Source organism: Schistocerca serialis, chromosome 7 (genome assembly GCF_023864345.2).
Source record: "Schistocerca serialis cubense isolate TAMUIC-IGC-003099 chromosome 7, iqSchSeri2.2, whole genome shotgun sequence".
Classification (NCBI taxonomy): Eukaryota; Metazoa; Arthropoda; class Insecta; order Orthoptera; family Acrididae; genus Schistocerca; species Schistocerca serialis.
This window is the reverse complement of record NC_064644.1, coordinates 569,467,279-569,489,828: the sequence shown is the minus strand read 5'-3', so window position 1 is coordinate 569,489,828 and position 22,550 is coordinate 569,467,279. Positions and strand designations below refer to the sequence as shown.

At 43.6% G+C, this 22,550-nt stretch overlaps 1 protein-coding gene across 1 annotated transcript in view; it reads left to right on the top strand.

The window, feature by feature from the left end:
- LOC126413256 (lachesin-like) overlaps positions 1-22,550 on the top strand; it is a 325,953-nt gene that overhangs the window by 37,144 nt on the left and 266,259 nt on the right. The window lies entirely within an intron of this gene.

Sequence of the window (22,550 nt, the reverse complement as noted above, 5' to 3'; positions counted from 1 at the left end):
GCACAACTCAGCGCACGTAACTGCACTGTTAAAAAATTTCCGATAGCGTCTTCACACCGACTACAGGGTAGACGTGGCGGCCGCTTCATGTGTTGCTGCGTGCGCAGGTCAGGTGAGAGTCCCGTACACAGAGCCGGCTCATGTGGCGCGCAGACCGGAAGTCGCGCTGATCCTCCAACAGAGCATCAGGTGACGGCAGCCCTTTGCGTGGCTGCACCGACAGGTAAGACGTGCTAGGAAGCACACATATCAGACGTGGTGTCCTGCTGTGATTACAGTGCTACAATAGACGGTGGAGATAACATATCACAAAAAATATCTTCAATATAAACCTAAACATTCCATAAACAACGCGAAAAAACTCCAGCCTAACACTTATACCACAAATAGTCTCTATAAATCATGCACTCACTAACAGCTTCGAACAAATGCCTCTTGCTAGTAAAATAGCACCCTTACTGTCGCACAACATGTCTGCGTCTCACAGTGTCCGCAAGCCTTGTGCCCAGGCCCACGGGCAACTAGCGAGTGATTCCAGCTCCCCCAACCGACATTGATGATCACATCACAAGGAGTAATGCGGTCGACCCCCATGTCACTAGACAAGATAAAGCAAATCAAATAATTAAATTTCAGGAAAACTTGCCATATATCAGGAGTCTTGCATGCAGAGACGTTTGAGAGCACAAGCACACTCCTCCACACGTTGCCTACAGCCCACGCGGTCAAGAAGGCAGCCAAACATATATTCAGCAGTAGATCACTATTCACCCAGCAATGGAGTTCCTCAAGCACCGCCACCTGCACAGTCCAACGACCCCACAGACGAAGTCGGGGTCCTTTTGGTATTTGATACCTGGGAAACTACCAGCATTTTCTCTCGAGTCGCTTCTTCCTGTTTGCGCCTGCGTGCGTGAGCAAACCCATCCAAACCCGTCGACCAAGGTATCCCCAAATGCTGCAATCTGATTTGTTCCCGCCAAATTAGTAGAGAGAGCTTGAGTCTATATGAACCCTACCCCATCCACCCCAGCTTTATTCTGCTATCGTTCGTGCTTCGGTCAGATCAATTTGATATCTCCCTCGTGTGCATTAATCGTTAGTTTAGTTCATCTCTGTATCATCGTAGAGCAATCAGCGGTATCAATGAACGGCAATGCCAATTGTGCCAAACGCCTGACGCAATGGTAATTACACTGGTAAGTTAATGTTCAAATCGGTATCCGTAACTCCCACTTCGAATTTCATTGTATCAATATTAAATACATTTCGTCTTCAGCATACATTCACCAAATTGTGGGTGATTTAGAGGTGGAGAGTGTGCAGCGGCAGCAGCAGCAGCAGCAGCAACAGCATCCTAAGCAGTGTATATATTCTCCTGCGTATACATACTATGCTGCTGTTATTTAGCGAACAGTAAGTGTGTTTTTGCTGTAGTGCATGGTTTTGAAAATCAAAATCCATAACTGTAGTTTTTTCACTAGAAATTTCGTAGCATTGAACATATGTCGTCTTATTGTTTCAGTACATGTCCACAATAAAACTGGTGAGCTGACTGCTCAAACCCAAAAACAGTCGCAGCAACCGCATTGTAAGTATTATATACATTTATCTTTTTCGTAGTATTATGTACATGTAATGTGTTGCTGGCTGACAAAAATTTCATTGCATATATAATATGGTATACATGGTTCGTCGTTGTTGCAGACCATTTCCTGATAGAACAAGGGGAACAGGGAGGGATATGTGTCAAGGATAAGCAGCAATCGTCGCATTGCAGATCTTTTGTAAGTGCATATTCTAAAAAACAAAAAAAAATTCTCATAGTTTTTTGCATCTGTGTGTTTTTATTATTAAAAACATTAATATGTGGTTTTAGGTGATATCATTGAGATGGACAGGTGGCTGTTCCTCAATTCGGGCGAGGAGAAATGCCACCGTGGGTGGAGAGAGACCTTCATCAACCTGAGAAGATGCCTGATGACTTGAGGGAGATACCAAGAAACCAGAGCGAAATAGGTAATTTATAACATGTACTCATTCTACATACAAATGTTAATAATCATTGCTCTTCCTTTCCTTGAAGCAGCAACTACTGGCGATGTCTGTAATGATGTACTTATTTCTCATTATTCTCTCTCTCCGCCGGCTGGAGTGGCCGAGATGTTCTAGGCGCAGCAGTCTGGAACCGCGCGACCGCTACTGTAGCAGGTTCGAATCCTGCCTCGGGCATGGATGTGTGTGATGTCCTTAGGTTAGGTTTAACTAGGTCTAAGTTCTAGGGGACTGATGACCTCAGAAGTTAGGTCCCATAGTGCTCAGAGCCATTTGAACCATCTCTCTCTCCACAGCTGCTGCATCAGGGGAACAATTTCCACCATATGCTGTGGCGCAGGTATTTGGGGGCATCGAAACCCCTTTCGCAAAAGTGGAGTTCAGTGAGACACGCGTCACCGGCAAGGGCGCCGCTAGTCGCCACGCGGGAAGCCACGGCCGCCACCTCCCACTGCCGCCCCCGCTGCCGCCACCGCATCGCTGCTCTGGCGCCCACGGGCCACCCTGCCTCCGGCAGGCGGGTCACAGAGGCAGCAGGAGCAGCCGCAGGCAGGCTGCTTGCACTGACCTGATACTGCAGCGCCTCCTCATCCTTCGCCTTCTTGTCCTCGCCAGTACACAAACCCCAACACTTTACCGCAGGCAGCTTCGTCATCGTCATCAACTAGCTGTAGTTACAGTATTAATAGCAGCGATGATCCTGTAGCTAGCGGCATTTCCATCTGCTTGCTTTTTAATGAAGAACATCAGGTCAGTGACACAATGCAGTTAGAATACTCACTAACTGAGAACGCCTTTGAGAAGTGAATCTCTTTCTCTAGGACCACCGCGTCCCTGTTGCGCTTCGAAGAACGTGCCTTCCTGTCGTGGAAACGGAGCTCTTCATGGTTGTTTATGATCTGCAGTATGCCGCCAATAAATGTGGTGCAGTGCTGGGCAATTGAACTGTCAGCCCCCACACACTCACCCCAAAGTAGTCTCTGGCGTTTAAGAGGCAAACTTTCATTATCTTTGGGGGGATAACTGCGTGATACGCGGAGCACGTCAGTCACCAAGTAATTTCGTGAGTCGACCTTGGGAGCTATACCGGCCCGGTTTTCCGAGATGGAAGTTAGATGGTCAATTAAAGCACTGAGGTGAATACTGCACCTGCACACTCATACACACGTCTATGATGCAGTAAATGGAGGCTCTAGTTATACAGAACTACTAAAGGTATGCAATGCCGGCCGGTGTGGCGCGTCAGTCTGCAACCGCGCGACTGCTACGGTCGCAGGTTCGAATCCTGCCTCGGGCATGGATGTGTGTGATGTCCTTAGGTTAGTTAGATTTAAGTAGTTCTAAGTTCTAGGGGACTGATGATCTGAGATGTTAAGTCCCATAGTGCTCAGAGCCATTTCAACCATTTCAGGCATGCAATAACGTCAAAAACGGAAAGTTTCAGGATTGCTTTGCATGGTCAATCCCGACTTGCGAGAGAAATTACCCGATACATCAAGAGCGCACATCTCGGTATGGTAGATTCCTTGACATTCATAACGGTTATAAATTTGATGGAGCTGAATTCCTAGTTCAGGACGTATCTGTATCTGAAGCGCAGAGTATCGGAATATCAGTTCATGTTTATGGCCAGGAGAAACGTAAGTCAGTTGAGCAGAACAAGCATATAGTCGTGGGCTCCGGCCATTTCTCAAAATTTGCCTGTGAGCGTAAGATAGATGTAAATGTGCTCTTATAGTCCGATGAGAAAAATAAGAAGAAAGTCAATTATCATTATGTTTGGATCAAAGACATGTCCTCATTCCTTTCCGCCCTATTGTCAACCAATTGTTTTGTAAAGCGTATTTGCTTAAGATGTCTGAATTATTTTTCCTCAGACAAGTTGTTAACGCATCTAGTAGATTGTGCTTCCAAGTACCTGGTATGTGTTATTATGCCTACTGAGGAAAACAAATTCATAAAATTTAAAGATGCTCACCATCAGGAGTAATGCCCGTTTGTGGTGTACACAGACTTTGAATGCCTCCTCACTCCCCTGACCCACTGTGAAGGTGACCCTGCAGCCTCACATACTACCTTCAGAGCAAATACGTACCATATGAGACAGCATAAAATTGTAGCGTCCTATGATTCAAGTCTTATCCACTACAAATCTTATGGTGGGGTTTTGGCTTCTCACTGAGCTCGAGAACTTTAATGGTAGGTTGATAAGCTTCACAGCGACGGTGTTCCCATGACCAAATCGAATGAAAAAGAAGATTTGTACAAAAACGCGGTTGACTGTCATATTTGTGGGTTGCCGTTAGATAGAAAATCGGAAACTCCTCGTAAGGACCACTGTAACATTACAGGGAAGCTCTATAGCTCAGTTTGCAATATGTGCAATTAGAAGTATCAGTTACCAAGGTGCATACCAGTTTTCGTCCATAATTTAAGCGGTATGACGCTCACTTTCTCGTTCTTGGCTGATTTCGGGTGGGAGAAAAATCACGTCAGTGTCCCGTCTGAGAGCGTCGAGAAATTTATTTCATTTTCCAAATTAATGGCGCCAAGAATTAAGCTCCGCTTCCTCGACTCGCTACATTTTATGCAGGCACCACTCCAGAAAACACTGGAGCTGCATTTCCCGACGACGAGAAGTTTCAGCTTGTGATTAGGAAGGGGACTGTCCCATATATCTAGAGAATATGGCAAAAGTCATCGAAACCAGGCTTCTTTTATTCGGGCAAGGGATCCGTGGGGGACTTTGCCAACGCGTCCATAGGCACTCCAAGGCAAATAACCCACGGATGGGTGACAAGTTCAGCGCATCCCTTGATTCGAGTTACATCATGTACCGGAATGTAAATAACATATATGGTCACGCCATCCAACAATCGCCGCCGATTGGTGAGTTTCGATGTGTGCTCAAAGATGAATGAAAGAGATAAAGTGGACGAATCTAGGGGGTGGGGGGTGGGGGGTTATGGCGACTGATTCTGATTTGGGGTATATGGTGGAGGCAGAATTCACAAACCCTATTAGTTTGCTTGATCCGGACGCTGCTTTGCCACTGTGTCCAGAGCAGCTAGTTGCGTGAGGAGTCTCGACCCCAAATGTGATGACAACGCTGGGGAATAAGAGGTGATATATTACTTATGATCGTAATCTCCAGCAGTGTCTCTGGTTGGGGATGGAGCTGGTTAGAATCACCCAGGATATTCCTTCAAGTAGCCTCCTGGTTGAATGAGTACAGTACTTTGAATACGAGAGAGATTCTGCCAAATGTGACTTTGAGAAAGATTTTTACAAATTAATGAATTATTCTTTTTCGTAAAAATGGAGAATCTGAGGTAACAGCGTGAAATCTTAATTAGAACCGAATGGGATGGGCGTTATGGCGTAATAAAATGCGTTGCCAGACCAAATTTTAAACAGGTCATAATATTCAGAGAGAACTTTGTTGCTGTGGAGATGACGAAGACTGCAGTAAAGTTTACGAAACCTATTTAAGTGGGGATGTACATGCTAGATCTAACCGAACCCCACATGCTCCGGTTTCATAATGAGTTTACAAGAATTCATTTCGCAGATCAAAGTTATTTTCTATGGATACAGATTGCTTCATCTATTGGGCGAAGAACTGCCGTCCATATGAAGTAATGAAGTACCACGGTAATGAGCTCCACACATCCTCATTAAATGCCAATAATCCTTATGGTATTGTTCCACAGAACAAGAAGGTTATCGGCTTTATGAAAGATGAGGTGAATGGATTGCCGATTGTGGAGTCTGTATGTTTGCGATCAAAAATGTATGCGTATCGTACATTGGAAGGTGCAATCCAGAGGCGGGCTAAAGAGTGTCGCTCGTATAGGGGCGCCACGGCATATGTTACGGCAAACGAGTATTCGATCGAGGGGACATGAGGTGTACACTGCGCAGCAGTCTAAGATCGGTCTTCCACCCCATGACGATAAAAAGGTCATTTGTGATGATGGACTTGAAATCTGCCGTACTCACACTATCTACTTACTTGTAGCCAGAGAAGAATGGGGGATCCTGATTCAGTGAGAGAGAGAGGGAGAGAGAGGGAGAGAGAGAGAGAGAGAGGGAGAGAGAGAGAGGGAGAGAGAGGGAGGGAGAGACAGAGAGTTCAAAAATGGTTCAAATGTCTCTGAGCACTATGGTACTTAATATCTGACGTCTTCAGTCCGCTAGAACATATAACTACTTAAACCTAACTAACCTAAGGACATCACACACATCCATGCCCGAGGCAGGATTCGAACCTGCGACCGTAGCGGTCCCGCGGTTCCAGACTGAAGCGCCTAGAACTGGTCCACCACAGTGGCCGGCAGAGAAAGAGAGAGAGAGAGAGAGAAAGAGAGAGTGCAGGATCATCGTGTAAGTAATTGTGTGTGTGTGTGTGTGTGTGTGTGTGTGTGTGTGTGTGTGTGTGTGTGTATTTGTGTTTGTGTTTTGTATAACGGTTTACTTATTTATGCATGGAGGAACGTGTACTGTATACACACATTTGTATATATTTACAGACATGCATCATTTGTGAATCATAAATAAATATAAGTCATCCAAATATTTATTTATGCATACACAGTGTAAGTGTACTGTGTACGCACATGTGAATATCTATACGCACCATGTGCGTCATGTAAATAGAATAGCTTTTAAGTCTCACCTGCCGCTAGCTGTTCAAGACTGATTAGCTTTAAAGTTTATATAGCTCACAGTCCATCAGTATTATTGTTCAACCTATACTGTTTGGACTGTGGAATTTAGCTGTAGTAAAAGAAAATATCATTGCATTTGTTTTTAGTGTAGATTTATATACCTATAAAACTGTGAATTGTCTTATGCGGTGCTACTGGAAAAAATTGTAAAAATATTCTCAACCATTGTTGTTGTTGGGAGGTTCTTCTTTTCCTAGTTATTAGTAATAGGGTATAAGTTTAAAGTATCTCTGCACTGAAATATCGAGTCAAGCTGTATATCAAGAACTAAACTGTACCCCAAGGACTGAATTGTATCTCAAGAACTGAACTGTATCTCAAAAAATCAAACTGTATCTGTGTGAACTGAATAAATTAAAAAATTGGTAACCATTTATCTTTGCTGTCGTTATTTACAAAAAAAAGAAAAACATCTATACTCCGTCCATCAAAAGAATACACCTCATGTAAACATTACACTATGTATTCCTCCGCGGTTGCTAGAACCTCATTGAATTTCGTTTCACGTGGAGCAGTAACCAATCTGTCTCGAGTATAGCCAAGTACGATAATGAGGATACGTTTTATGCTGTGTGTTACGGGTGCATCGACTCAGCGACAATATGGGACAGCAGCTATACCGGCGCATTTAACTTGGAAAGCACTGGCTAGCCAACTGGACCAGCTAACCTGCAGTGATGTGGACTGTAGTAGTAAAGATGTAAAAAGAAACAACTAGAGAACAATATAGCCTTGAATGTCATTAACTTTTTGAACAGAGATAAGTAACGGTAAAATTCAGGCGATGTGCTTCTTAGGTGATCTGAAGGAGAACATGCTCCGGATCTTAGCTAACATAGTACCTATGTGCGGCGTAAGAGCGCACTTCTGGCTTTTCACCAAGTAGTTAAATACTGAAGCTACTTAACGTATTACAGTCAGTCGTGTGAACTTTTCCATATCGGACTCCGAGGAAAACGGCCCATTTCAGTACTGTTTCGCTGATAACGAGGCGATCAGCGACAAAATCCGAAGCCACCAAAAAGTCCACATTACCTCCTCCTCCTGTTTTAAGACGTGCTGTTCGGCCTTGCGCCATCGTTGGGCAGTGACGTCTCATAAAGCTTCGTGCATTAGTTCCAATAAGTTTGACAGCTTGAATGTCTTGTTATTTCTCGCGAAACATCGCTTAACTCGGCTCCAGATCATTCCCTTTGGGGTCAGATAGCAGTCGTACGGTGAAAAGTGTAAAAATGCAATATTTGTGCAGTGAGCATGACTTGTTTTCCGTGTTCCTACGACGCTTATCATTCTGGCTCGTGTGAGGTCACATCTGCCCTATAACACAATGAGCATATTCAAACAAAGGGTATTTGATTTTTCATTTTAGTCCAAAAAAGTTGTGGATTGTTTTCTTAACTTCAAATGTTTAACAATCTTTTATAATATATCGATAATGAAGAATGTGTATTTGCAACGAAAATCATAATTCTGCACGTGATATGTAATTTTTCTGCCTGAACTATGCGCATTTTTCTCGAAAAAATGATAGTTAAGTATGAGTTAGTTACCACATACTGATAAATTTCATATTTAAATGATTTAGGTATTGAAACGGAACAAAAAAAATATATTAACGTTAGCGTTTTCGAACCGCCGCTCACCACTCCGCAAGGTTTTTGCTCACCGACGCTATCGATTCCGCCAAGATTCCATTACACAGTGCGTGTCTTATATTTCGTTATATTTTATACATCGTGTTTCTCAACAAACCTCAAAGTTGAATTTTCTCCATAAAGTTGTGAAAAACGTTAAGAACAACTTGTTTATAGCCATTAACAGTGTTCCGCACGCGTGTTTCACTACGAAGCAGGAAGCAGTGTCATCACTTTCGTGGAAGATATGAACAGTGGGACAACCAGAGTACAAGTAGCGCTTAGAGAGACTGTGACTGTTCTCGATGTTTGAAATAAAAATTACGTAGCTAAAGTATGATTAAGAAAAACTTTGATGGCTGTTAATATGTCAGAATCTATTTAAGCTTGATTTACAGTGACATAGTAATAAAATAAGAGGGTTGTCCAGAAAGTAAGTTCCAATTGGTCGCGAAATGGAAACCACCGGGAAAATCCAGTAACGTTTTCCTCAGATTTGTTGTGCAGTGTCTCTAATATGCCTGACAATCGTGTGGCGTCGCTCTTTTCAGTTTTGAGTGACCAGTGAGCACATAAAGATGCGTAGGGAAAAGCGTCTCCCACCAAGTATGAGGACTGGGTTAAGGATTGCGCCTATGACATGCAGCCCACATAACACAACTGTCGAGCAGTTCCATGCCAATTGTCGGGTGCACACTGCGGGGGCAATGAAGATGCTCCCCTGCTGCGTTTCCGATGAGAAGTGTTTGATCACCCACAATATAGTCCGTAACTGCCCCCCCCCCCCCCCCCCCCCGAGTCTCATCTCTGCTCACAAGAATCGCTGGCTATGAAAATAAAATTTTCCAACAACGAGCTGCAGACTAGTGCAGATAACTGGCCGAAAGCGCAGGCGGCTGCTTTCTATGACGAGGATATTGGGAAGTTGATGCAACACTCCGACAACACTCGAAGTTGGAGCGGTGACTATGTAGAGAAGTAGGTGGAAGGTGTACCTAACTTCGCAAATAAAACGTTTCTGGTTTTCTCAGTGGTTTCCATTTCGCGTCCTATTGGAACTTACTTTCTCGACAACCCTCGTATCTAATTCAGAAGCTAGACCTACTTGCAAGAGCGGAACAACACCAGTGTACGGGAACTACGACTGCTGACCATGCATCGCGTTTGTGTTTGTTTACATCAGGTTTATTTTTATGATGAACGGAGTGTATCCCCTATTGCATTGTGTGTATAAAGTATGTGCAGGACACAAAGGACATTAGTTTTTCTGAAGATGAATGGTCTTAATGATGTGAAGATTAAGATGGAAGACAACAAAATACGTAGAATGGTTGCATGGGGTTTGCCTATCGTGCTGCACGAATTGGGTTATGGGAGCAAGAGCACGTGACTGTGTCCACATCCAAAGACATATAGCAAACATGTTTAAAATCATATCTCCTGTGCTTGAAGAAAAGCACAGACATAATATCTGGACAAAACTATATAAGTTTACTATCAAAGAGGGCCCAGGACGAAATCAGTAAAGAAAAGTACACACATATTATGCGGTAATAATTCATTTATTTCTCATCCAGATTAAAATTAATTTTACATGATCAGAAGCAGACACAGCAACACTATCTTCACATATCTTCCTGTGTCAATGGAGAGCAGGACATCCATAGAATTCCAGGTCTTGAATACCAGCATACGACGCATCCATGCGATCTTTTCCTTTTCCTTCACGCAGATGATGGCATCCGTGTGGTCGAATAATCGAAGCGACGTCACCATATCTTTATAGAGTGTGCGAGGATCATCCCAATGAGTTGCATTGAAGAAATGTGTTCACCACTTTGAGCTGCTCTGTGTTTTAGCACACTTCTCATTCTTGAAAGACCTTGGTGATTAAATGTTTGCTGAAATATGTCTATTATACCTACATCTTTTGTGTACGCTATGAATGCAACATCTTTAAATGTGAACTGTCTATGCTCATCATCATAGAAACCCTCAGCGCCTGCAATGAAGTCCACACCTTCAGATACCATGCTCTGCTTATGGCGCAACACCTATTCATTGATATAGCTTGTCGCATGACAGCAGTCAGCGGGCAGTAATTAATGACATGGTCATGTAGACCTAGAGCATACTGCTGCAGTGTGTTATGGGAATTTTGCTGAAGTTTCAAATACAATTAGTAAATCTACAGGTACAGATTAATTATCTCGTTCCGTTTTGAGCAGTCTGTTGCGATGATTGGCGCCATCTCCTTGAATAGACAGCCCTCCTCTTCGTAGTATGCAGCACAGAACATCGTATACTTGTCCAATGGTAGACAGTATACATTTTCATCCCACTCACCAGTAATTACACCCTGGAATGTGCAATTCGACGGGACATTTGTCGAGAATACCACCGCCTCCTAGAATGTCTCTCCTACCACTCATGTTATGCTACTGCGCCGGTATTGCAGCTCGTTGTCTAGTGGCTAGAGTTGCTGCCCTGGATCACGGTGGCCCGTATTCGATTCCCGGACGGGTTGGGGATATCCTCTGCCGGGGACTGGATATATGTGTTGTCCTCATCATTTCATCATCACAGTCATCATCATTCGTGGTAGTGGCTAGGTTGGACTGCGTACAAAATTGAAGTGTGAAAAAATTGGGACTCTGTACGGGCTATTGCGTCGGTTGTGTTCTGTGCACCACGTTATACAGGGTCAGTCACTAACTATTGCCACCTAGAATAACTCCGAAAGTATGATAGTAGCTGAAAAGTTTGTGGGACAAATGTTGCACGGGACAATGGGGGCTATAATATGACGGTTTTTTGTTGCTAGGTGCAGTCGCGTCAGAGATATGAAGTTTTTTAAAATGGGATACTATAGTTTGGTACTTATTTTCTGACAGCGGCTATCGAGACGAATCCAGTGATGTGTAACAGTAAGATCTTTGAAAGTCAACGAAGGTCAAAAAGGTAGCTTTAACATCCATTCACAAAAGGTGTTCGAAGTGATGACCATTGGTATCAGTGCAGTGCTGCAATCTTCTTATCATGTATTGAGCGGTAGTCCTTATCACTTCGGCACTTATCGAAGCACATCCTCTGACAATTCACTCTCGTATATCGTACAAATAGTAAATATTCGCCGAATACGGCGTATCCATCTAATGTGCCATTGACATGCAAATACCATTCGACGGTTTCGCAATAAAACACTAATAGAAACGGCAAGACAGTATCATCGAATAAAGCAAATGTAAATGATGTACTCCTTCGAAGAACAAGTCGATACGCTTTTCATTTACGGAGAATGCCAACGAAATTCATTGAGAGCTAAAGACTTATACGCTGAAAGATATCCTCAACGTACTCACTCTACACGTCGTACATGTAAATATGTGTATGATAAACAGAGAACAACTGGATCTTTAACGCATAGGAAACATATCCGGCAAAGGAAAGTTACTAACGAGGAAACGGAAAGTGGTACTCTTGCCACTGTGGTTCGAAATCTTTGTGTTAGTCTGCTTCAAATCGCAAGGGAATCTGGCATGAGCCCGAGTAGTGTTGTTCGTGTTCTGCATCGCCATAAATATCATTCTTACCACATCAGTTTCCATCAAGAGTTAAGTAGTACGGATTGTATGCGTGGCATTGAATTCTGCCGATGGGCTCAACTTCAGATTCAGAGGGATGATACATTTATGAATTTGATTTTATTTACTGACGAGGCTGCTTTCACGAATCATGAAATGTTAATTTGCTTAACATGCATTATTGGGCAACTGAAAATCCATGTGGGCTGCGGCAAGTTACACTCCAAAAACCGTAGTCGGTGAATGTATGGTGTGGGATTCTGGAGGACAGAATTATAGGCCCCTATTCCATCGAAGGAAAACTAAATGGTAGGAAGTACACCACATTCCTGCAAGAAACATTAGGTCTGTTATTGGAAGAAATACCATTATGAACAAGGAACAAAATTTGTTATTAACACGATGGGTGTCCGGGAGATTTTTCGCTATGTCTAGAAATGAGCTGCAGAGACAATTCCCAAATCGTTGGATTGGACGCGGAGGACATGTGTTGTGGCCGGCTCGTTCGCCAGAGTTGACGCCTCTGCATTTTTTCTTGTGGGGATTCGTAAGTCATTGTTTATAAAGACGTTTCAACTACACCAGAAGATATGCGAGATAGAACTATCAGAGCATGTGCTTCTATAAGTACCTATGAGATAAGGAATACCACTCAATCCATGATAAGAAGATTGTAGTACTGGATTGATACCAATGGTCATCACTTCGAACACCTTCTGTAAATGGACGTTCATGCCACCTTTGTGACCTTCTTTGACCTACAAAGACCTTACTGTTACACATCATTGGATTCGTCTCGATAGCCGCTGTCAGAAAATAAGTACCAAACTACAGCATCTATTTAAAAAAACAAAGTTGAGATACATATCTCTGAAGCGACCCCACCTAGCAGAAAAAAACCAACGTCATATTATGGCCCACGTTCTCCCATGCAACTTTGGTCCCTCCAACTTTTCAGCTCCTATAATACTTCCGGAGTTTTTCTTGTTGGCAATACTTAGTGACTGTATAGCATATCTTCAGCGTCAGTCCAACTATTTTTGGCTGTACGAAAACCAAGCCTTTTAACTAGTGCTCTATTCCCTGGACGTCTTATGACACACACTACGAGAAACACGTGTGGTGCTGAGTTCTATATTTCCTCGGTGTAAAAGCGTCCTGAATTTTCAGTGCCAATGCTATCCTTTAAGGTGTAAGCTCTGGAATTTTTGTCTACACTTTGGAATTTGTGGATATCTCTTTCGACCAGTCTGGGAGGTATGACTTTCCAAATGCTGCCTTGTGTTTTGAGATACGTTGTCTGCACTTTGGAATTTGTGAACATCTCGCTCTACAGTCCGGGAGGTATGACTTCTCAAACGCTGTCTTGTGTTTTGAGATACGTACCAAATCCTCCACATTAAATTTCTGTTTACGTAGATCCAATATTTTAATACGACACTACACGGTACGCGTGAGTCCTTAATCACGAACGTGTCTCACTTTTATTGTGGTATGTTTGGCTCGACTATACTGTTGAATTGCTTCTAGGAGGACAACTGTCTATCTGTAAGAGCCGCGAAGATTAAAACGCGTCCACATTTGACATATTATTGTTTTGTTCAGACGTTCCACGATACTCGCCATCAGGTGGGTGAATGTTGAGTAGTGATGTATCCCATACTGCTGACCACGGTATTGAAATACCTATTATAAAACTCTCGGCCGTTATCGGTTTGGTGGTAGTCTGTGCATCGATTCGACCCTGCCTGCAACAAACGTTCAGACACATATACGACATATCTCCCAGTTTTTGTTTTGACACGTAATGCCCAGGCAAATTTGGAGTACATATCAATAACTATTAATGAATTTGAATTATTCTCATGCGAAGGTTCCCTGATTTCTACGAGATCAGCCTGCCGTAAGCCATACAAGTCCTGAACTACAACATGTCTACGAGGGTATGTTTTGCGTGCCTATTTGTGCAGTTCTCGAACTACGTTCTCCATATTCATTTGATTCTACCTCTCTCTCTAAGCTCAGAAATTACAGAGATGACCTCATTCGAATTAACGTGATCAGTCGTAATCGATCTATTATCTCATTGGTTTTGTTGTAGTATATGTACTGAGGAGGTTGATTGCTGACTCTTTTGTGCTGAATGTCAATTCCATCGCCACTGATATACCAACTGTCTAATAATAAAGGCTGTATCTTTTCCTGTTTTCTTGTGTACACCAGTCGATTGTATTATTTCACCATACATATCCAGTCTTTGAATGAAAATTTTATTATTTAACCATACATCTCCAATCTTTTGGTGAGAATTTTACTGTTTTTGAAGTTTTTAGGAAAATGCGTTTCAGTAGACCTCGTATTCACTGAAATTAACTATGCCCTATCTGTATTTTTTTTCATTTAAAGTTATAGGCTATGTGAATCGTTTGTCTATCCTAGCGTCAATGTGATGGTTAGTGAAACCGACAATAACATCATCATTGTCGTTGTGTACTTTCGCTGAGAGTTCATTGAGAGATAACTCGTCAGGTGACTGCTCTCGATCCAAATATCCTAACCTTAGCAACCATAACTTCTCTCAAACAGCCTTCCACGCAACAATGATCTTTATGCTTAGCTGACATTCTGCTGTATACTAAGTGGGCTATTCCACAGGCTGCACCTTACATAAATTTCGCTCAACCTACACAATTAAGTCACGTACTTTCTTTCAATTCCATTATCTTTTACAGCTAATTCATCTACTTTCTTCCTCAGAATGATGCAGGTGTACGCACTGTACAAGAAACCTCTATTGTGTGTGATTCTAGCAGTCTGCACACTGCACTTTCACAATTCTCAATGCATTTTCAGTCTCTAACCCGACATGTCAGTCACCGTCCACTGGTGCTATTGTTACAATATTTAAGCGCTTTGAACCGCTATCTGTTAAAATGTAAGTTCAAGGAAAAGAGGTAGAGTACTGGGAGGGATTTGCCAGGTTCTCATCCAACACATCAACACAGTCCTTGCAGTCCTGTGATGGTGGATGTGTTAGAGACCAGTACTGACATGCTCCGTGTTGTGTACGGCCCCCAGCACAGTTCTTCTGAGAGTCAGGGGCTAGCTAGGTCTCTTCATTACACAAATCAATGAGTGTGATGGATAATAGCATCTCGGTGTCCTGGTCCAACATACTGGTCAGGTGCGCTACAGGATCCCACGGTGATACTACTGCTGCTGGTCCTGACAGGCCATAGTTCACTGCAGGTCACGACGAGCCGGTGGTAGCTGCTGCTGGTCCAGATAGCTGGACATCGCTGCTGGCCCAGAAACACCACAGAACAAAGAAGAGGAAACAATAAGCATCCACAGACAATCACATGGAGTTGAACAAAGAAGAGGAAGAGGCAATACAGAGGCCTCTGTTGCCACTTCATTCTTCTTCTTCCAGATACTGACTGCGACTAAGACTGGTGAGCTACCAAACCCACCTTATGCCCCTACATGACGATCATGTGACCCAAAATTAATTAGTCAATCAATTTATTGAATGCAGTAGTATTTCTTGATCGATTCAAAGTCAGGCATTTGCCTTGGTTCTCACATGTCCTGCTATTCAGCATGTGAAGGCTAGTAGTGTTTCCCAGGTAAACACTGCTTTGTTTGCAGTTCAGTATGGCCACGACTGACAATGAGTGTAGGCTGAGTAATGGCACGTGACAGGAAGTGGCCACTTGAGAGAGAGAGAGAGAGAGAGAGATAGAGAGAGAGAGAGAGAGAGAGCATGAGTTTCCACAGGAATTTCTCAGGAATCAATATCAAAGAGTCGCTGTCTCCTTATACTTTGTTTGGGGATTAACACGAGTTCCGGTCTGCACGCCGAATGAGCCAGCACTGTATGCAGGTCTTTCTCCTGACTTGCGCACGTGGGATCACATGGAGCAATTGGAATGTCTGCCCTGCAATAAGTGCGAAGATGTGATTGGAAAATTTTAACAGTGTAGTGAGTTATGTTGATGTCGATTTTGTGACGGTATTCTTTGCTTGACTGGTAAAAAGCGATGTATTTAATTACTTCTTTCCAATGTATTTTACAATACCAGCATCTTCCAAAACAGCAGAGAGTAGTGAGCTTTCCCCACCAAATAACAGAGAGATATAACCCCCGTAAACTGAATTTTATTAGTAAATAGTATACCATTTGTTATGTAACCGACACTGACTTGAATTTCCTGCTGTGAGATCCTTCGTCTGCCGGATAGACTGAGTGTTGTTCGCGCCAATTTGTAGGTGGACGAGGGGACGGGGGCTGGGGGATTTACCAGAGAGGGAGTGGTTACTTAATTTATCGATATAATTTATTATTAAATTAATTTGATTTCAAAAGTGTACGTGTATCAGTGAGGGGTTTTTACGGAGGGGTGGGGGACATACAGAGGAATGGGTGCAGAGCAGTCTTGTAACGATGGATTATCCCTAGAGGGCCATAAATCATTTAACAGCACAGTAAGTTAAGGAGATGGGGAGGGGGTCATAAATTAAACATGTTTGCACTAACAAAGTGTCTCAGAACACAATTTGCACTACTACTTGTGACGTAGACAACTGCTCAGCTAGCCAATCAGCTCTCAGTCTGTGTCGACCTCCTGTACTGTGAACTTCCCTCATATTTGAGTGCTCTGTTGTGTTTTACGTGCACGAAACTACAATTGACAGATTTCTGTTGCAGTCTGTGTGTTCTGTGAGTTTTCTTGTAATGGCTGAAACACCTAGAAGGCGCCAAATGTTTCACAAACAGACAAGGGACCTGAAAAACTACACTCGTTCTAAAAACCGTGAGGAAGATTGAGGAAAGCGAGTATGCGACGTTGCCAAGGTGCTGAATCATTTGGACAGGTTTTTATGAGTGTGGGTGTACTCATATGAAAGATGTTTGTGATGTAACGGTACTAATGACGCACTTACTGTAACCGATAAACGATGTGGGAAGCTATTGTCCGATCATGTACTCCCATTTGTGCGCAAAGAGTGCCCTCCTCCCCTTCCCCTCCCCCCCACCCATTCTCTGTTAGCAAGTCAGCGCGCCTTTCAACGCGACCGATACCCGATTGAGTTATAGTTCCGGGAACATTCTATGTGTTGCACCTGTCTTCTGATCGTAATACAGCTGAACATGTCTGGCACACTGTTGGGCGATATTTTTTCGCCTTGGCTGAGCCCCCACCAATATTAACGACTCATGAACGTCAGTTCAATAGCTATAAATGATGATGGTACCTGCTGGAGTCCATGCCAAGACAGGTCCAGGTGAAGAGTTGGGGTTCTGACTCAATTCCTCTCGAGTGTACATCATTGTTACCTATCTAACATTATACATTCCTAGGGTCAGATTATTCAATCTCATGTCGCAGTGAAACAGTAAAAGAGAATGTTTAATTTTCACAAACCTTTAGAGTCCCCGATTCACTCTACTTTACGTTGTGATTGAAGTTGGTAGACGCACAGGTCAACATAGAAAATTAGCAACTCCACCGTTTACAATACAGAGCAAACCGCTGGAGGCAGACTATTGGTTGACACGACTTCGGTTATTAGATTCATAGAAATGGAGGAAAAACGAGAAGCGAACAATAATGCAACAGGGAACTGACTGTAACCTTCTAAAGGGAATCATAGATCGATACCGTTTAGACATTCGGGGAAACTACGGAAAACAAATCTTAATGAGCAGACAAGATCTCATTTCTGTTCTGAATCATAGAGTCCAAGTCACGTCTTTGGCATAGAGCTGTTCTTTTCTCAAATAAGAAAAGAAATAGACTCTCTCGTCGTGTATATTAAGAGCTTTATATGTGCTTTTCAATACTGAAAGATTTTCTGTTTCATGTATCATATTGTAACTATCAGTTTCTACTTTTCATGTTGTTGACACAAATGAATATAGTGTGGCTAATATGTCAGGATATAAACGGGACAGTTTGCATGTAGATCGAGATGATTCTCGATCCGTTTATACTCAGACTTTATAGAAGGAGCGTTTTTGCGAAGAATGGGTGCTGTAGCGCCACAAACTTAGCTTAGTACGCCTTGAAGAAATGCTAAGAACGTCTTCGCGGAAAAATGATGGGCTGTAACTACGAAATTTCTTATTGGAGTTATGTTACAGTGTGTGTGTGTGTGTGTGTGTGTGTGTGTGTGTGTGTGTGTGTGTGTGTGTGTGTGCGGTCGTCACTGCGTGCAGCCATCCATCGTAGGCGGGCTATTCATGCATTCTGAAGCAGGAAAGATATCTGAGAAACATTATCACAGTTGCTGCAATGTTTTCGTATAACAAGTTGATCAAGTCTTTAAGTTAGTGATAGCTACAGTATGATACTTCTTCTGCAGAAATCTATGATATAACGTAATCTTTAGTAAAATCTAATCATTCTCCATCTCCCTCTCCATTTTAGCCCCTCGACTCTGGAACAAACTGCCCTGTAACTGGCGTCTTATCCGAAATCACTCTGCACTGAAGAGGAGCCTAATGCTTTATGTCTTATTATCAGCGTAGCTTTCCTCTCTATGTCTTTCTCATCGCTTTCTATTTCTGTTTTCTTCGTTCGATCTCATACACTAATTGCACCCTTATTTCTCGCTCTGCCTCTGACATGTCAAAGCGTTTTCCAGATCTCTTCCTTCTGTACTGCTGCCGTATGTTTCGGTTAGATGTGATTACTCATATTCGACAAGACTGTAGTGTTGAGTGCGGCTGCACTCGGTGAGTTGAGTTGTGGTGACAATGGACCGAGACGCACAGTGGAAACGCTGCTCACCAAAATAAACGAGATTATTCAGCTTAACTACACATTGCGTCGTTAGCGAGGGTTGCCTCACTGCTTTGACACCGGCTTATCCTGGCTCCTGGCCAGTTACTTCTATGCGGTGAGGGTTTCACATGTAGGCGCCGTGCAATGCGGACAACAGGCCGTAGGATGGCCGGCAGTCTCACTAGGCCACGGCTGTAGGGTCAGCGGTGCTGCATGCTATGCAGAAATGGCGTTCCACTGGGAAACGGCCTCTTCTCTCGACTCAACCCTGCATGCGCGGCAGCACGAGGTGACTGCTGTGTGGAGGATATGACCTGCTGCCCTCTGGCGGGAGTCGGACGCTCGCTGGTGCTGAGGCACCAAACCCTGCAGGGAACTCTGTATTAGTGGCGACTGGCCTCATCTTGACCCAAACTCGTAGCTGCTGCTGTCGGTGCCCAATCGTCTCCTCATCCGGCGTGTCACTGGCGCAGTGGTGGTGCTGTTTCACTGCAAAGAACAAGTTCAAAAATGGTTCAAATGGCTCTGAGCACTATGGGACTTAACATATTAGGTCATCAGTCCCCTAGAACTTAGAACTACTTAAACCAGTCTAAGGACAACACACACATCCATGCCCGAGGCAGGATTCGAACCTGCGACCGTAGCAGTCCCGCGGTTCCGGACTGCAGCGCCTAGAACCGCACGGCCACCGCGGCCGGCAAAGAACAAGTACCTCCGCGTGAAAATCCAGACCTATTTATAGGCCGTGGTGTGTTTTTGTTACACCAAAACCTGACACCTAATCACGTCGTCTATATCAAAAGGCTTGCTCTGGTGTAGTGACATCGACCAGCCCGTTACAGCCATTACTGCTGTGTGGTGTAGTTTTCCACTGAGCGTGGTTTGTCTGTGTTGCAGTCGTTCTGCGCCAGTGTTATTCTGACAGACATGTCGTGACACTACGGTCACCAGACCACGGATGCTACTGCAGGTTTCTTACAACTTTTAATTAATTTCAGCAAAAACCGGGTAGCGGGACTACACTGTCCTCTTCCATGGAGAAGGTCCGGGTTTGCAGGTTTTTGTTAAGACGTGGTTGTCTGCCGTACTACCTCTATACTTCATCTATACAATAAGTACAAGCTATTCGACTGGCTTTTCCTAATCATAACACCACTGCTAAACTAATCTTCAAATACCCCATAAACTTATTTCTCGTTGTAGGATTTGAGGTCCGACAGTTATACGAAACACCGCTTTTCCCAGTAGCCAAACATGTTTCCGTTTTATTTAATCTGTAATTTTTATTAAATGATTACAAAATTATGTGGGTATTTACACTACTGGCCACTAAATTTGCTGCACCAAGAAGAAACGCAGATGATAAACGGGTATTCATTGGACAAATGTATTATACTAGAACTGACATGTGATTACATATTCACGCAGTTTGGGTGCATAGATCCTGAGAAATCAGTACCCAGAACAACCACCTCTGGCCGTAATAACGGCCTTGATACGACTGGGCATTGAGTCAAACATAGCGTGCATGGCATCTACAGGTACAGCTGCCCATGCGGCTTCAACACGATACCATCAAGAGTAGTGACTGGCGTATTGTGACGAGCCAGTTGCTCGGCCACCATTGACCAGACGTTTTCAGTTGGTTAGAACCTGGAGAATGTGCTGGCCAGGGCAGCAGACGAACATTTTCTGTATCCAGAAAGGCCCGTACAGGACCTGCAACATGCGGTCGTGCATTATCCTGCTCAAATGTAAGGTTTCGCAGAGATCGAATGAAGGGAAAAGCCACGGGTCGTAACACATCTGAAATGTAACGTCCACTGTTCAAAGTGCCGTCAATGAGAACAAGATGTGACCGAGACGTGTAATCAATGGCACCCCATACCATCACGCCGGCTGATATGCCAGTATGGCGATGACGAATACACGCTTCCAATGTGCGTTCACCACGAAGTCGCCAAACACGGATGCGACCGTCATGATGTTGTAAACAGATCCTGGACTCATCCGAAAAAATGATGTTTTGTCATTCGTGCACCCAGGTTCGTCGTTGAGTACACCATCGCAGGCGCTCCTGTCTGTGATGGAGCGTCAAGGGTAACCGGAGCCATGGTCTCCGAGTTGATAGTCCATACTGCTGCAAACGTCATCGAACTGTTCGTGCAGATGGTTGTTGTCTTGAAAACGTCCCCATCTGTTGACTCAGGGATCGAGACATAGCTGCACGATCCGTTACGGTCATGAGGATAAGATGCCTGTCATCTCGACTGCTAGTGACACGAGGCCGTTGGGATCCAGCACGGCGTTCCGTATTACCCTCCTGAACCCACCGATTCCATATTCTGCTGTCATTGGATCTCGACCAGCGCGAGCAGCAATGTCGCGATACGATAAACTGCAATCGCAATAGGCTACAATCCGACCTTTATCAACGTCGGAAACGTGAAGGTACGCATTTCTCCTCCTTACACGATGCATCATAACGTTTCACGAGGCAACGCCGGTCAACTGCTGTTTGTGTTTGAGAAATCGATTGGAAACTTTCCTCATGTCAGCACGTTGTAGGTGTCGTCACCGGCGTCAAACCTTGTGTGAATGCTCTGAAAAGCTAATCATTCGCATATGACAGCATCTTCGGTTAAATTTCGCGTCTGTCGCACGTAATATTCGTGGTGTAGCAATTTTAATGGCCAGTAATGTAGTTTAAACGATAGTTCGTTTCTTTTTGTTAATGCCTTTACGCTTGGTGTGCATGATTTTTCAGGACCACTTGTGAATTATTTACTACAGGTAGCTTGTCATCTGCAACCAAACGATGCTAATGGGAAATTTTGTTGGGAGTTAACCTACCTCAAATCGTAATTTGGTTTGTCGCGATATTTCACGCCTGTATTCGTTTCTACTTTCGCTTTCGTGTGGCAACCCCTTTTATTCTCAGCATCATGGTGAGGTGTAGTGAAGCACACGTAAATATAACACGTAGTTTCACAAATGAAGCCGGAAAAGCACTTTTCACCAAAACACAGTATAATTGTGATTGTTGCGTGTCCCCGCCCAGTTCAAGAGAGAGATCGGCGCCAAATTTGAATTTTGTTTACATTGTGTGTGTGTGTGTGTGTGTGTGTGTGTGTGTGTGTGTGTGTGTGTGTGTTGTCTGTACGCTTCTTAGCTGTTTGTGTTGTCTTTTAAATGGTGTTCTTTCTGTCTGTAAATGGTGAGCCTCCTGCTAGTGCCTTCCGTATGTGGAACATTTCCTCAGTAGTCAGTTTGCTGTAAAGGCTGTGGCTGGGTTTTAATATTCTTAAGTCTGTTTCTATTGTAGTTGGGTGGTGATTGTGGGCTGTAAGGTGGTCAGCAAATGTGCTATGGAAGCTGTTGCTCTTTTAAGCTCTGAGATCTTCTGAATATATGATTTTAAAGTTCCTGCATGCTTGTCTTATGTACAATGACTGGCAAGTGTTGCATGTGAGTTCATCTATTCCTGATGTGTTAAATTTATCCGTGGGTGTTTCTTGTGTTCTGATATTTTTCTGTGTTGCGTTCTCTGTCCTGTATCCTATTTGGAGTCCCTGTCTCTTTAATATGTTGCCTATTCTGTGTGGTCCGAGCACGGGGCTCACAGCCCGAACCACACGCCACTGTTAAGCACTAATGAAGGACTGGGACCCTTACTTCGATTGCACATAATTCATTAAGGTCAATCCAACACATTTGTTTCAATTACATAAATGAAGTTACATTTGAATCTGT